We start from the raw sequence: 7,254 nt of genomic DNA, 5'->3' as shown, positions 1-7,254 counted from the left end.
TACAGCTGCCCTGCTAATCTGGGGCGCCTTCTAAGGCCTGAGACGAACACGCGGTGGGGGTGGGACAAAAAGGCGTAAGCTCCTCCCCCTCCGTTTTCTTATTTCCAGATTTTTGTACCACGATTCATTCTTAAATCCCTTCGCCCCCCTTTATCAGTCTGGTACATTTTTCCGTATCGCCACGATCCCACTCCACGCTAAATAAATCCCTTCTCCCTCCCCTCTTCCCCCTGGGGGGAGATTTTGCAGAGCGGCCCCGTCTGTTATTTATATCCATTGGAGCGGTCCAAGAATGTTCGAAGCTGACCTAATCGCCACCTGCTCGGCCTCTCCGCCCCTCCCGCTCTCTCCTGGGCCCGGTGACCCAGCGGCGGTGCCCTGAGCGTTGGAGACTAGGGGGAGCGCGGGCCAAAGGGGTCGAACGCCCCGGGCGCAGAGGGTCCCGGGCGCGCAGATTCGCAGCGGGTCGGAGAGACCCGGCACTCTGGGAGGCGTGCTCCCCCAGGGACGCGGCGCTGAGCTCTCGCAAGCTGAGGCGCCTCGCTGAGCTCTCTGAAGCTCCCACTATTCCTCCCACCCCCAGCTCCCTGAAGAGTGTGAGTGCGTGCGCGCGGAGTTTTAAAAGGCAACTTTAAAAATAGCAAAATTATGTTGTTTCTAAATCCAGGAGGAATCGCTGACGCGTTCTTTACGCAGATGAATCCGCTCACAAAATGGAAAAGGGGCCTGGAGAAAACGAATGGGGGTAATTTTGCCCGCGGAGGGCTCACTTGCTGGGCAGTGCTGATGGAAGGGTAAAGCTGCCTCCCCAAGACACCTGTGGGGCACCCAAGGCGCGCCACCTTTGGCCTGAGGATTCTGGCCGTGCTTGGTAAAATCATACCTGAGTAGTGAATCTGAAACCTGGGATGTGGTTTCTGAAACCAGTTTCAACACCCACTCTCTCTTAGGGCTTGGACAAGTCTTCTCCCCTTATCTCTATTTCTACCTCTGTAAAACATGACAGGTGACCCGGATGACCTTCCACTGAGCCATGAGCCCCAGCTAATTAATGATTGTAAAAATAACTGCAGATCAGAGGAGCTGGGAAAATGGCAAATGACAGCCACAGGGTTTTGTATTCTTTAAAATCAGTTAACATCCCACCTAGCGCCTGAAGGCCTTTAGGCACCTAGACCGAAGTGTGAAAACACAAGAATGAAATTAATTACAGGAGTCACCTATTAAAACCTCATTAAAAATAAAGTTGGCAGCCACGCTGTGGGATCTGGGAAAGCCAGGCCATAGAGAGACTCAGAAAACAGGGCTGTTCATTAGACCACAAGGAGAAGGGGATGTGGACTGGAAAACATCTGGCTTCCCTTGGGCTCAAGTCTGGGAGCAGAAAGCAGAAATGTTGTGGATGATCTTAATTGCCCCTAAGGTACTGTAGGGGGGAAGAAAACAACAAAATAAAACCCAGATATAGGGGGCTGCTTCTAAGGCGAAAGCAGACAGACATGCCCTTGGAAAGCCAGCTCCCAGCTAATGCTACCCCCAGGGCTCCGATTCTGTGTTCTATGGCCAGAGCCCTTAACATCCACACTGCTCCATCAGTGCTGTCCTCAAGCCAGAATTCAAGATGAGATGTCAATAGATAGAGGGCTGCATAAAGACAGAAATCTGGCCGGGAGCAGTGGTGGCCCATGCCTGTAATCCCAGCACTTTGGGAGGCTGAGGCGGGTGGATCACTTGAGGTCAGGAGTTCGAGACCAGCCTGACCAACATGCTGAAACTCTGTCTCTACTAAAAACACAAAAATTACCTGGCCATGGTGGCGGGTGCCTGTAATCCCAGCTACTAGGGAGGCTGAGGCAGGAGAATCACTTGAACCCGGGAGGTGGAGGTTGCAGTGAGCCAAGATCGTGCCATTGCACTCCAGAACTGGGCTACAAGAACAAAACTCCATCTCAAAGAAAAAAAAGAAAAAAATGACAGAAATCTAAAGCTGGGTGCGGTGGCTCACGCCTGTAATGGCAGCACTTTGTGAGGCCGAGGCAGGTGGATCACCTGAGGTCAGGAGTTCAAGACCAGCCTGGCCAATATGGTGAAACCCCATTTCTACTAAAAACACAAAAAAACTAGCTGGCGTGGTGGCAGACGCCTGTAGTCCTAGCTACTTGGGAGGCTGAGACAGGAGAATTGCTTGAACCCAGGAGAGGCTGAGGTTGCAGAGAGCTGAGATTGCGCCACTGCACTCCAGCCTGGGCGAAGGAGACTTTCTCTCAAAAAAAAAAAAAAAAAGACAAATCTAGCAAGGCACTTGGCTCAGGGTACCAATGGGCAGATTGGTCCATTGCCAAATATCGCTCCACTCACAGACTCACCTTGAGTTTCTGGAATGTCCTAACCACTGTGCCTTCATTTGTTTGTTTATGCATTCATTCATCCAGCCAAGAAAACACTTGAATTTTTACTCCATGCTAAGCTCTATGCTAGAAATGTTGGGGGTACAAAGTTAAATAAGGCAGAGTCCAAGTGTACAGCAATGATGCAATGCAGATAGAAGTATTGAGGCAAAAGAGGCAGAAGGGATGGCCTTTCACAGGACATGACACTGATAGATCTTGATGAGTAGGAATTAGTCATGTGGACAGGCATTCTAGGCAGGAGCTTCAGGGTGTGCCAAGCCCCAGGGGCGTTACCATATGACTTTGTGACCTAGCAATTCTACTTTTCGGTATTTACCCTGGACGAACATGTACAAATGCAGAAAGAGGCACAAGGATGTTTGCATATAGTACTGTTTGCAACAGGGGTGAACTAAAAACAAATGTTCATCATGAAGGCAATAGATGAATAACCTAAAGTTCATTCATGCTGTGGATTACTCTGCAAAAACTCAAGAACAAGCTAGAGGCAGGAGTTGGAGACCAGCCTGGCCAACAAAGTGAAACCCCTTCTCTACTAAAAATACAAAAATTAGCCAGGCGTGGTGACGTGTGCCTTTAGTCTCAGCTACTTGGGAAGCTGAGACAGGAGAATCGCTTGAACCCAGGAGGCAGAGGTTACAGTGAGCTGAGATTGCGCCATTGCACTCCAGTCTGGGCAACAAGAGCGAAACTCCATCTCAAACAAAAACAAACCAAAAAAAAAAAAGAAAAAAGAAAAAAGAAAGAACAAGGTAAAGAGAGAGGTATACTTTTTTTTTTTTTTTTTTTTTGAGACGGAGTCTTGCTCTGTCACCCAGGCTGGAGTGTAATGGCGTGATCTCAGCTCACTGCAACCTCCACCTCCCAGGTTCAAGTGATTCTCCTGCCTCAGCCTCCTGAGTAGCTGGGATTACAGGCATGTGCCACCACGCCCAGCTAATTTTTGTATTTTTAGGAGAGACGGGGTTTCAGCATGTTGGTCAGACTGGGCTCAAACTCCTGACCTCATGATCCGCCTGCCTTGGCCTCCCAAAGTGCTGAGATTACAGGCATGAGCCACTGCGCCTGGCCGAGAGATGTATTCTTTTTTTTTTTTTTTTTTTTTTTTGTTGAGACGGAGTCTCGCTCTGTTGCCCAGGCTGGAGTGCAGTGGCCGGATCTCAGCTCACTGCAAGCTGCGCCTCCCGGGTTTACGCCATTCTCCTGCCTCAGCCTCCCAAGTAGCTGGGACTACAGGCGCCCGCCACCTCGCCCGGCTAGTTTTTTGTATTTTTTTAGTAGAGACGGGGTTTCACTGTGTTAGCCAGGATGGTCTTGATCTCCTGACCTCATGATCCGCCCGTCTCGGCCTCCCAAAGTGCTGGGATTACAGGCTTGAGCCACTGCGCCCAGCGAGATGTATTCTTATAGGAAGATCTCCAAGAGAATGTCAAGGGAAAAAAGCAAAATGCAAAACACACTAAATCTTCACAGAGAATATACATCATACTGATTTTGGCGTTTATCTTTAGGCAGAGGTCTAGAATTGGTAAGGGACATTTTTGTAATGTTAGAACATTTATAATGAGAATGTACCCATGTGTAAATTATGTAACTAAAATTAAAAACTGGGGGGTGGGTGAGTGGGTATTTGTATATAAAATAGTGCTGTCCAATTATTTTCTGCAGTGATGGGAATGTTCTATAGCTGTGCTGGCCAATCTGATAGCCACTAGTAGCATGAGACGAGCACTTGAAATGTGGCTATTGAGAACATAAACTTTCAATTTAAAAATTTTGAAATTAGGCCAGGAGTGGTGGCTCACGCCTGTAATCCCGGCACTTTGGGAGGCCGAGGCAGGAGGACCACTTTAGGCCAGGAGTTCAAGACCAGCCTGGCCAAGATGGTGAAACCACGTCTCTACTAAAAATACAAAAATTAGCCTGGCGTGGTGGTGTGCACCTGTAGTCCCAGCTACTCAGGGCAGGGATGAGGCAGGAGAATCGCTTGAACTCAGGAGGCGGAGGTTGCAGTGAGCCGAGATTATGCCACTGCAGTCCAGCCTGGATGACAGAGTGAGACTCTATCTCAAAAAAAAAAAAAAAAAAGCTGAGTGTGGTGGCACATACCTGTAGTGCCAGCTACTGAGGAGGCTGAGGTCGCCTGAGCCTGAGAGGTCAAGACTGCAGTGAGCCGTGATTGGGCCACTGCCCTCCAGCCTGGGCAACAGAGTGGACCCTGTCTCAAAAAAAAAAAAAAATTAACAACTACATGTGAGTAGTGGCTACTGTATTGGACTGTGCAGGTCTCGAATCTCTAGAATAATGAGGTCATGATGGGGTGGAAGTATCAGAGGCATCTGAACCAGAGAGACTCTAGCTTGAATAGGGGCTGGGTAAAATAAGGCTCAGACCTACTGGGCTGCATTCCAAAAAGGTTAGGCATGCTGAATCCAGCAGATAAAAGGATGCGATAAAGAAGCCGGCCAAAACCCACCAAAACTAAGATGGCAATGTGACCTCTGGTCGTCCTCGCTGTTCATTATACGCTAAATCTGATACACTAGCATGCTAAAAGACACTCCCACCAGTGCCATGACAGTTTACAGATGCCATGGTAATGTCAGGAAGCTACCCTACATTTAAAAAGAAAATGAAGTTACTCTATATAGTCTAAAAAGGGGAGAAACCCACAGTTCCGGGAATTGCCCACCCCTTGACCAAAAAACTCAGGAATAATCCCCTTGTTTAGCATATAATCAAGAAATAACTATAAGTATTCTTAGGTGAGCAGCACTTGCTGCTGCTCTGCCTAAAGAGTAGCCTTTTTTTTGTTTTGTTTTTTGAGACAGAGCCTTACTCTGTCACCCAGGCTGGAGTGCAGTGGTGCGATCTCGGCTCGCTGCAACCTCTGCCTTCTGGGTTCAAGCAATCCTCCTGCCTCAGTCACTAAAGTAGTTGAGTTTATACATGTGCACCACAATGCCTGGCTAATTTTTGTATTTTTGTAGAGACGGGTTATCGCCATGTTAGCCAGGCTGGTCTCAAACTCCTGACCTCAGGTGACCTGCCTGAGCCTCCCAAGGTGCTCATTGCAAGCTCCGCCTCCCAGGTTCACGCCATTCTCCTGCCTCAGCCTCCCAAGTAGCGGGGTCTACAGGTGTCCGCCACCGCACCTGGCTAAGTTTTTTGTATTTTTAGTAGAGACGGGGTTTCACCGTGGTCTCGATCTCCTGACCTCGTGATCCACCCGCCTCAGCCTCCCAAAGTGCTGGGATTACAGGCGTGAACCACTGCACCCGGCCTTATTCCTTCACTTTCTTAATAAACTTGCTCTCACTTTATTCTATGGATTCCCCTCAAATTATTTCTTTCACCAGACCCAAGAACCCTCTGCTGGGGTCTGGATCAGGACTTCTGGTAACAGAAGCAGATGGAAGATGAAGCTGGAAAGATAGGTTGGGATTGGATGGTGAAGATTTGCAAAGTGAGCTAGGGAATTTGGACTCTGTCCTATAGGCAGTGGGAAATGTGCATGGGGGTAAGTAGATCAGATGTCCCCTTTTATTTTATTTATTTATGTTTTTGAGACAGAGTCTCGCTCTGTCGCCCAGGCTGGAATGCAGTGGTGCGATCTCGGCTCACTGTAACCTCCGCCTCCCAGGTTCAAGCGATTCTCCTGCCTCAGCTTCCCAAGTAGCTGGGATTACAGGTGCCCGCTGCCACGGCTAATTTTTGTAATTTTAGTAGAGACAGGGTTTCATCATCTTGGCCAGGCAGGTCTTGAAATCCTGACCTCGTGATCCACCCACCTCTGCCTCTCAACTGGGATTACAGGCATGAGCCACCACGCCCAGCCAGATTTCCCCTTTTTTTGTTATTATTATTATTATTATTTTATACTTTAAGTTCTAGGGTACATGTGCACAACGTGCAGGTTTGTTACATATGTATACATGTGCCATGTTGGTGTGCTGCACCCATTAACTCGTCATTTACATTAGCTATATCTCCTAATGCTATTAGCAGATTTCCCCTTTTTAACGATAACTCTGGCCACCCTGCCGAGAGTAGATCAGAGCTGGCCGAGTGCTGTAGGCAGGGCTGTCTCCTCTGGATGCTGCTTTGTGAGCTTCCCTCCGTGGCCTCTGGACATTGCCCCAGCATTCCTGACAGGCAGCTGAGTAAAGTATTCTAATTTCACAGCTATGTTTTTCAGAGCTCAGGCAGTCCCACGTAAAGGCTGGTCCCAGCTATTAAGAGCAGTTAACCTCAGTCGGGGAGGCTGTTTGTGGATAGCAAGGCAGACCGATGGTGCTCAGGTGAAAATGAATTGCAGGTTTCGAGAGTGCAGCCTATAGAGAAAGCTTCTCCAGGGTCAGGAAGTTACCCTATTAAGAGAAAAAAAAATTAAGTTACCCTATATAGTCTAAACAGGGGAGGAACCAGTAGTTCCAGGAATCTGCCATTGCCCCAGGCAGATTCTCTAGCTGGTCCCTGCGTTGGCAGGAGACGCCCCAGGAGTTGCCATTGTGTACTCCGGGTTTCAGCTCTGTCGGCCGGGAGGCTCCTCCTCCGGAAGCCTACCCTGGTGCTCCGGAAGCCTACCCTGGGCCCTTCCACTGGGGTCTCCTTGCCGGTGAATGAGGAGTTCCTCGTGGCAGATCCATTCATTTCATAGGTTTTCAGGGAACACCCGTTGTGTGCCCAGTACCAGGCTGGGTGCTCAGTCCTTAATTCAAAGAAAGCAGGCCAGGCATGGTGGCTCACACTTGTAATCCAAGCATTTTAGGAGGCCAAGGCAGGCGGATCACTTGAAGTCAAGAGTTCAAGGCCAGCCTGACCAACATGGTGAAACCCCGTC

The sequence above is a fragment of the Macaca mulatta genome, chromosome 14 (genome assembly GCF_049350105.2).
Source record: "Macaca mulatta isolate MMU2019108-1 chromosome 14, T2T-MMU8v2.0, whole genome shotgun sequence".
In the NCBI taxonomy this organism is placed as follows: domain Eukaryota; kingdom Metazoa; phylum Chordata; class Mammalia; order Primates; family Cercopithecidae; genus Macaca; species Macaca mulatta.
Note: the sequence above shows the minus strand (reverse complement) of the source record.